Raw genomic sequence first — 10,317 nt, 5'->3', positions numbered from 1 at the left:
TGTTCCTGATGTCATCCCACACTTCTTATGGTCTTCGGACTTTAGTGTTTAATGTATCAAATCTGTTCTTCAGATGATCTCTAAATTCAGTTGGGATATATTCAAGGTCATATTTTGGCTTACTTGGACTTGTTTTCATTTTCTTCAGCTTTAGTTTGAATTTTCATATGAGTAATTGATGGTCTGTTCAACAATCTGCCCCTGGCCTTGTTTTGACTGATGATATGGAATTCCATCATTCAATCTCCTGCATCATTTCTATCACCAAGGCCATATTTTCCAACTACTGGTCTTGCTCTTTGTTTCCAACCTTTGCATTCCAATCACCAGTAATGATCAATACATTTTGATTGCATGTTTGATCAATTTCAGATTGAAGAAGTTGGTAGAGTTCTTCTATTTCATCCTCACTGGCTTTAGTAGTTGGTGCATAAATTTGAATAATAGTGTTATTAACTGGTCTTCCCTGTATGTGCATGAATATTATCCTATCACAGACCGTGTTGTATTTCATGATTGATCTGGATATGTTCTTTTTGACAATGAATGCAACACAGTTCTTCTTCAATTTGTCATTCCCTGCATAGTAAACCATGTGGTTGTCAGATTCAAAATGGCCAATAGGTTGCGCAGTAGTGCTAGTGGCTTCCTCCCGCCTATCTCTGACTCAGCAGTCAGTCCTCTTGCTGAGCTGCAATAAATTGCCTCCTGGAAAGCCAAGTAGGATCTGGAAAGAGTTGTCAGTTTGCAAACATTCACCACTGAGGCCCATTGCCCTGGAAAGCTCTTCATTGGAGGGCTCAGTACAGAAACCAAAGAGAAATCTCTGGAAGCAGTATTTGGCAAATATAGACAGATTGTCAAAGTACTCTTGATGAAAGACCATGAAACCAACAAATCTAGATGATTTGCTTTTATCACCTTTGAAAGCCCAGCAGATGCCAAATATGCAGCCAGAGATATGAATGGAAAGTCTTTGGATCGGAAAGTTATCAAGGTGAAACACTCCACTAACCAAACATTTGAAAGTGGCAGGCATGGACCCCCAACACCTCCAAGAAGCAGAGGCCCACCAAGAGGCCTTAGAGGTGGAAGAAGAGGCAGTGGAGGAATTAAGGGACCCCCTTCATGTGGGGGACACATGGATGATGGTGGCTAGTCCATTAATTTTAACATGAGTTCTTCCAGGGGACCACTTCCAATAAAAAGGGACCACCACCATGAAATGTTGGTCCCCCTGCTAAAAGATCCGCTTCTTCAGGACCAGTTCACAGTAGCAGTGGAATGTGAGGCAGAGCCCCTGTATCACATGGAAGAGATAGTTATGGAGGACCAACAAGAAGGGAACCCCTGCCCTGTCATAGAAATGTGTACCGATCACCAAGAAATAATGGCTATTCCACTAAAGACAGCTATTCAAGCAGAGATTACACCCAAATTCTCGTGAGACAAGAGATTATGCACCACCAACAAGAGATTATACTTATCCTGATTATGGTCATTCCAGAGACGGCTATGGTCATGATCGTGTCTATTCAGACCATCCAAGTGGAGGCTCCTACAGAGATTCCTATGAGATCTATGGTAACTCACATAGTGTTCCACCTACACGAGGGCCCCTGCCATCTTTTGGTGGAAGTAATCGCTATGATGATTACAGCAGCTCACAAGACTGGATTTGGTGGAAGTTGTGACAGTTACTCAAGCAACCGAAGTGGTCTCTACTCAAGTGGTCATGATCAGGTTGGCAGACAAGAAAGAGGGCTTCCCACTTCTATGAATAAGGGATACCATCCTCCACGTGATTCCTACAGCAGTTCAAGACACGGAGCACCAAGAGGTGGTGGCCGTGGAGGAAGCCAATCTGATAGAGGGGAGGCAGAAGCAGATACAAAAGCAAACACAACTTTGGGCCAAAATCCCTGTTCAAGAACAAACAAAAAGTGGAACTATTCTGTCATAACTACCCAAGGACTCTTAAAAGGAAATATTGTGATACTTAAAAAAAAAAAAATCCTGTGAAGTACTCCTCCATAATTTTTATGTTTCTTGTGAGGAAAAAGTTAAGTAAAACCTGTTTAATTTTATTTGATTTTATGACACTGCTTTCAATAAGCAAATGTTAAATGTGTAAGACTTGACTTGTGTACTAGTGTTGAATTCTCTTAAGTGTCCCTGAAGGCCACTTCTATTTGATTTTTCCCATGAAATGAGGCAAGCAATACTAAGAGCTTCCACAAACATGTAGCCATCTAAAATGGAGAGATGAATCATTCTGCCTATATAAACAAGCTAGATATTAGAAGGGTGGTTGGATTTGCTACTCTTAGGCTTTCAGGGTGTCTTCAAACTGAAATATCAGTGTTCTCAGTGTACAAAACATGAGATCGATTCTTAAGTAAGGAAAGTGCTATTCACCCAATAAACCCAAAATAAAAGGATAATGCTGGCCATATATTACCTTTCTGACATTTCCTTGGGATTCTGCAAGAACTTCCCCCTTCCCCTCCCTCCATTAAGACCATTTAAGTGTGTGTTAAAAAAACTACAGAATGGCAAACCAGCCTAGAGCAGCTAGAAGAACAGAAGATACTTCTTGAAAGAAAGACCTACAGGAAAAACATAAAACAATAGAGGCAGATGGATTGTTACTACAAGAACAAACAAATTGTTTGCCCAGGAAACATCAAGACAAGTGGTCAGGTCCCCTTAATGCAAACTCCTTTCAAGACTAAGACTCAATGGAAATACATGCTCTGATTGGTGACCAAACACATTGCTGATAGGGGGATGTGGGGTAAAAACAGCAATGAAGCAGCAAGTTAAGCCCTACAATGTTCGGTGGGCTTCTGTGGACCCAGATGGGGACCTGGTTGGCCAGCAGTGTGGGGAGACCTGGGGACTCAGATGGTACCCACGTGACCTGGCCCCGATGAATGGATGATCAGAACTCATCCAGGAGAAGAAAGAAGAGGAAAAAAAAAAAGAGTGATCTGATACAATTTGATGAACTTGACCTACACCTATGTATGCAGTAACCCAAAAGAGGGAATAAATTCTTACAGCAAGAAACATTCCCACCCCCTCCACAAACAGAGTAGACAGAGATGGGCAACTTGGACATTGGATACCCAAATTGGGGATGGGTGGGGGGACTACAAAGGCAAGAAGTGACTGGCTTACAAGCTTTCAAGAGGGAACCTAGAGCTAGGGGGCATGGAGGAAGGCAGAATCTCCAGTGAGTACTATTCAATCTGTCTAGGTGGAGCTGATGAAATGAAATGCAGGAGGGTCACTTGTGATACAATAGTGAATGATTGTTATCAGGATTGATTGTGAGGGTTGGAAATGTAAAGGTAGATGTTTTGTAGCAAGGAAGGGAGTGATTAACTCTCCAGTCTAGGAGCGGAGGTCTCTAGGACCATCAACGGAGAACAGCCGAGAGCGGGACCCTACACAGAGAAGCAGCGAGGCCTGAGATGGAGGCAGAGATGATGACGTGGCTGGGGACTTTGCATCCAGAGAGGGATGTGTGCTGAAGAATGAGGGGGCGGGGAGTGTAGGGGGTGGGTTTATAGGGTATACCCTTTGGTCGGTTGAGGATGCATGGAGGGGATTGGAACCATGGCAATGAAACGATTTACGGTGGAATTAATGTAAAACTAAAGTTCTCCCATGTAAAATATCATACAATTCACAATAAAACATGAAAAAACAAACAAACAAACAAAAACCACTACAGAATACTAAATTAAAAGTTTGAACAAAAACAAAAAAGGCCAATACCAGTCCATTTCAGCTCACTACTGCCTAAGATTTTGATTTTTATGCTTTCCATTTCATTTTTGACAATTTCTAATTTTCCTAGATTCATACTTTGTAAATTCCATGTTCCAATTATTAATGGATGTTTTCAGATGATTCTCTTCGTTTTGAATTGTGCCCCATCAGCAAATGAAGGTCCCACAGGCTTTTCTCCATGGACTTTACTCCAATCACATCATCATGGTCAACTCTACTTTGAGGAGGCAGCTCTTCCCCAGTCACATTTTGAGTGCCTTCCAACCCGAGGGGTTCAATTTCTGGCACTATATCTGAAGTGCTTCTCTACTATTCATAAGGTTTTTAGTGACTAAATATTCGGAAGTAGTTTGTCTCTCCATCTTCCTAGTCAGTCTTCGTCTGGAATCTTATCTGAAACCTGTGCACCATGGGAGACACTGCTGGTATTTAAAATACCATAGCTTTCAAAATCACAGCAATTCACAAGCCACCACAGTATGACAAACTGACAGACGAGTGGTAGAAATGACAGTGTGAGACTATGCAAATGTGAGTTTCTTGTGGCCCACCAAGCAGACTGGATACCTAATTAATAATGTAAATATATATGGTTCCCTTGTTGCTGTTAAATGCCATGAAGTCAGTTTTGACTCATAGGGACCCATTATAGGGCTTCAAAGGAAGAACTGGTGGGTTTGAACTGCCAACCTTTTCGTTCATAGTCTGGTGCTGATCCTACAGCGCTATACCAGGTCTATATATCCTTTGTTGTTGTTCTTAAGTACCATCAAGTTGGTTACAATTCATAGTGGCCCTGTAGAGGGATTCCAAGGAGTGGCTGTTGAACTTGATCCACTGACCTTGAGGTTCAAAGCAACCTTCCAGTCCAGAGCATTAACCCACAGTGCCACATCAGGATTCCATATATTCCTATATATGCCAAAAAGTATTTGAACTAGTTTCCACTTTAAAGAGATCTGTCACAGAAGATTTGCCTATTGCAATATATTGTTTGATTTCTTGATTGTTACTTCCAAGAGTGCTAAAATCGTTGTTGTTGTTAACTACTTTCAAGTTGGTTCCTACACATAGCAACCCTAATAGGGGTTTTGAGGAGCAGCTGGTGAGTTTGAATCACTAATCTTGCAGTTAGCAGGCTAGAGCTTATCCAAAAGCACCACATCACTAAATAAGTCAAAACTATAAAAGTTATAAAAAATGTTGAAGTAAACAACAGGAATCCAAGAAAAAGAACAAAGAGAAATAACAAATGGAACAAATGGAAAACGAAACAAAATCACACACAGATAAAGGAAAGGGGGGCAAGCTGAAACCACAGCATATCATTAATTAAATTACCAGTAAATGTAGCTTGTATAAATACACCTCTTATAAAACAGAGATTTGCAGAATGAATTAAAAAACAAGCACATTTTATGTTGCCTACAAAATTCACTTCAAATATAACAATATATGGTGGTTTAAAGTAAAAAGATTCAAAACGATCAGGAAAATGTCAATTCAAAAAAGCATGAGTGTCTATATTAATATTAAATAAGAGAAAATGGTGCAAAGAAATCGCCAAAGACAGAGGGTGATACTGAATAATAAAAAAGGGGCTGGTCCAATAGGAAGGCATAAAAAAACTAAATGTGTATGCCACAACAAAAAAGCTGCAAATTATGTAGAGTAAACACTGATAAAACACACGGGCAAAACAGATAAGACCACAATTACAATTGTAAACTTTAACAATCCTTTCAACATTTAATGGAACAACTAAACAAAATTTGTACAGACACAGAAGAACTCAATAATACCTCCAACCAACCTAATTGACATTTATAGACTATAACACAGAACAATGACAAATTATACATTCTTTCCATGTTTCAGTGACATATTAAAGATAAGTCATATCTTAGTCCATAAAACCAATCTTAACAAATTTAATATAGTTGAAATCAAACATAACTGTTTCCTTTGAAATCATACAAAACTGTGTTTTCTGACCACAGTGAAATAAAACTGAAACTCAGGTTTTCGGTTAATATAATATAATATAATAAATAGGAAAACCTCCAACCCCTTGAAAACTAAACACCACAATTCTAACTAAGCCATGTGGTAACAAGACATTTTAAATTTCTCAAGATACATTTTGAAAAATACATTGAAAAGAATAAAAATTAAGTGTAAACATCAAAATTTCTATGACACAAATAGTTGTAAGAGGGAAATTGGTAGCACTAAGGAGCCCTAGATTCATTGTGTGGCATTGTGGGTTAATGAGCTGGACTGCAAAATTGGTTTGAACCTCAAGTTTACTGGCTGCTCTGCAGAAACCCTATTCTGGGTCTCGATGAGTCAGAACTGACTTAATGGTACTTAACAAGAAGGAGCTCTGGTAGTGTAGTGGTTACGAATCGGGCTGCGAACCTTAAGGTCGGCAGTTCGAAACTACCAGCTGCTCCGTGGGAGAAAGATGAGGCTTTCTACTCCCGTAAAGATTTACACCCTCGGAAACCCTGTACAGGGTCGCTATGGGTCGGACCCGACTCGACGGCACTTAACAACAACAACAACAACAAGAAGGAGCCTGGTACCATAATGGGTTTATGAGTTGGACTGATAATTTCAAGGTCAACAGCTGAAATCCCCCAGCAGCTCTTCAGGAGAAAGATGAGGCTTTCTGATCCCATAAAGATCTATAGCTTCAGAAATCCTATACATGGTCACTATGAGTCAGACTCTAAGCCATGCAGCAGCAAATGCATGTATCAGAAGAAAGGAAACATCTTAAACCAATCACCAAAGTTCTTATTGAAGAACCAAGAAAAAGCAGAACAAAGTTCATCTAAAACAATCAAAAGGAAGGAAATAATAAATATATGAGTACAAACAATGAAATTGAATACAGAAAAATCAATGAAACAAAGAATTGTTTCATTGGGAAAAATCAGTAAAACTAGCACTTTCAGAAAGACTGATAAAGGGGGAAAAGACACAAATTATCAATATCATGAATGGGACATTAATACAGAGCCTGCATACATCAAGAAATAAAAAGAGATTACTGTAAACATCACTGCAAATATACACTGCACAAATTGAACTAAATGAACCTCAAAAAACAAATTATCACTCAATATGAATTAGATAATTTTAATAGTTGCATTGGTGTAAAGGGTTATGAATTTCAACAGCAAGTCTATTTAGAGGCTCCTCAAAATAAAAATCTGATGATCTCCTTAAAAAGCAAGCTTTGAAAAAACTTCTGAAATAAAGTTTTACTCTGGCATATCTGGGCCACCATAAATCAGAATCTACCTGATGGCAACTGGTTTTGTTATAATTAATTTTATTTATAATACAAAAAAAAAATGTTCCTCAAAAATTCTCTATGTTCAAATGACTGCAACAAATAATCCTAATAATATTTAAAGAAGATTTAGCACTACTAAATCTTTTTTAAAAAGTCATGTATTTTATGAAGATAATATAATTCATAGTAAAACCATATAAGACCATCCACACGATCAAAAAGCAAGAAATTATAAACCAATGTTATTTGAAGACACAAAAATCTATTGTTATTGTTGTTGTTGTTATATGCTGTCAACTCTGTTCTGACCCATAGCAACCCCGTATAGGATTTCCAGTGAATGGCTGGTGAGCTTGAACCGCCAACATTACGGTTCAAGATGATATCGTAGCCCACTGCATTAACTCACAGCACCACACCAGGCCTATTCATTAGACTATATTAGCAAATATAATTTAGCAAAATATAAGAACAATTATAAATCAAGGTCATGTGAGACATATGCCAAGAATGGAAAACTTTTTCAATATCCAAAAATAAATCAATATTTCTTACCAGTATTAACAGGTTAAAGAAGAAAAACAAATCACATAATCTAAATTTATGCAGAAAATAGCATTTAAAAAAATGTTTTTTAAAGTATTCATGCTAAAAAAAAAACCAACTCAGGCACTAAAGTAGAAGGGAATCTTCCTCAACTTAATAACTGTCTTCTAAAAGAAGCATACAGCTAACATACTTAATATGACTGAATATGTTCCCCTTGAGTTTGGCAAGACAGTATGGATATTCATCCTTAATCATCATAGTGCTGAAAGCTGCAATCATATAAAAATCATCCTTAGCTTGCTAACTATACCAAAACAGGCCCTGGGTTTGGCCCATAGTCTATATGGCAGCTTGTTAATCCTCTGGGATAAACTTTTTTTATATAGAGAGATTTTTATTAGCTCATGATTCAGTTTTGTTTTATATAGGATTTGATATCATAAAACCATGTGGCCTAATGGATAAGGTGGCTGACTTTGGATCAGAAGATTGAGGGTTCAAATCCCATTATAGTTGTGATTCCCTTTAGAAGTCCTGGTGTGGCACTGTTGGATAAGCATTGAACTATTATCAGTAACTCATGGTTCAAACCCACCAGTCACTCCTTGGAAATGCATACACAGGGTCAACTATGAGTTGGAATCACTGGTTGGAGCTTTACAACAGTGATGTCTTCTCTTCTACATTCCCTGGTAGCGTAGTGGTTATGAATCAGGCTGTGAGCCACAAGGTCAGCAGTTCAAAACTACCAGCTATTCTGCAGGAGAAAGATGAGGCTTTCTGCTCCCATAAAGATTTATAGCCTCAGAAACCCTGTACAGGGTCACTATGAGTCGGAACCAACTCCACGGCACATAACAACAACATTCCCTTTTAGAAATTTCCTCACTTAGGCCTTCTATCTGTGTTCTCCTTTCTCATCATGCTGTAAAATGATACAAATAGTACTTTAACTGGGAAAGTTAGAATTTGAGGCAAGGTACAATATCAGACAAAGTTATCTCTCCAAATCTGAATTTCTTCATAGTTGTAGTGAAATAAACTCCTATTTTTACAGGGCTTCTTTGATGATACAGGCCTTGAGGGGATTAAGAGAGGAAATAACTAGAGGAATATTAGTTTAAAGATACAGATTTAGTGAGACAGTTGTGAGTGTCGTCAATTAGTTTCTGACTCATAGTGACCCTGTATAGGGTTTCTGAGGAGTGACTGGTGGGTTTGAACCATCAATCTTGGAATTAGCAGTCCAGTGCTTAACGTACAAAAACACACTGTTGTTGTTGTTGTTAAGTCCTATCAAGTCTGTTCTGATTCATAGTGACCCTATATAAGATTTCCGAGCAGCTGCTGGTGAGTTGAACCTCTGACATTTTGATTCAAACTGACCTTGGGTCCAGAGTTTATCCTACAGGGCCACACCAGGACCATATTCTTGTTGTTATTGTTAAGTGCTGTCAAGTAGGTTATGACTCATAGCAACCTTACATAGGGTTTCTAAGGAGCAACTGGTGGGTTTGAACTGCTGACCATGTGGTTCACAGTCCAGTGCTGATCCTACAATGTCACACCAGGAGTCCAGAAACATACTAGAAAATGAAAAGAAAGAAAGAAGGCTATAAGAAACAGCATGACAAGTAGCTCTGGAAGGTGCTTGGGGAAGTGCAGAGATGGCACAGGAAGCAGGGACAAAGGACAAGGAGATTGATATTAAATTTAAGTCAGGACAAAGTAAAACATGAGGAACAAACAAAATTTGAATCAAAGCCTAATTGAGGGTAAGGATTGCTCTGGTTGTGTTGTTAAGTACCATCAAGCCAGTTCCAACTGATTGTTGTTGTTGTTAGGTGCCATCGAGTTGGCACCGACTCATAGTGACCCTATGCACAGCAGAATGAAACAATGTCAGATCCTGGGCCAACCTCACTACTGTTGCCACACTTGAGTCCATCGATGCTGCCACCTGGCCAATCTATCTCATGGGGGGTCTTCCTATTTTTCTCTGACCCTCCATACCAAACATGATATCCTTCTCCAGTGACTGTTACCTCCTGACAATATGTCCAAAGTATGAGAGACCAAGTTTGGCCATCTTGGCATCTAAGGAGTACTCTGGCTACACTTCTTCCAAAACAGATATATTGGTTCTTTAGGCAGCCCATGGCACTTTTAGTATTCTCCTTCAACACCATAATTCAAAGGCATCAATTCTTCTACGATCTTCCTTATTCATTGTCCAGCCTTCGCATCCATATGAGGTTATTGAAAATACCATGGCTTGGGTCAGGTGCACCTTAGTCCTCAAGCTGACATATTTGCTCTTCAGCACTTTAAAAAGTTCCTGTGCAGCAGATTTGCCTAATGTAATATGTCGTCTGATCTCTTGACTGCTGCTTCCATGAGTGTTGATAGTTGATCCAAGAAGAATGAAGTCCTTGACAACTTCAATCTTTTCTCCGATGATAAGAATGTTGTTTATTGGTCCAGTGGTGAGGATTTTTGTTTCCTTGACATTGAGATATAATCCATACTGAAGGCTGTGCTCTTTGATCTTCATCAGTAAATGTTTTAAGTCCTCTTCACTTTCAGCAAGTAAGGTTGTATCATGTGCATATCGCAGGTTGTTAATGAGTCTTCTTCCAAACCTGATGCCACGTTTTTCT

General features: G+C 39.0%; 1 pseudogene; it reads left to right on the top strand.

Annotated features, from left to right (window-relative positions):
• The window catches only part of LOC102811639, an 18,922-nt pseudogene extending 17,228 nt beyond the window's left edge, over positions 1–1,694 (top strand).
• Positions 1,695–10,317: the final 8,623 nt, after the last annotated feature.

This window comes from Chrysochloris asiatica, unplaced genomic scaffold (assembly GCF_000296735.1).
Source record: "Chrysochloris asiatica unplaced genomic scaffold, ChrAsi1.0 scaffold00091, whole genome shotgun sequence".
Taxonomy (NCBI): Eukaryota; Metazoa; Chordata; class Mammalia; order Afrosoricida; family Chrysochloridae; genus Chrysochloris; species Chrysochloris asiatica.
The sequence above is the reverse complement of the archived record's forward strand: the minus strand, read 5'-3'. Positions and strand labels throughout refer to the sequence as shown.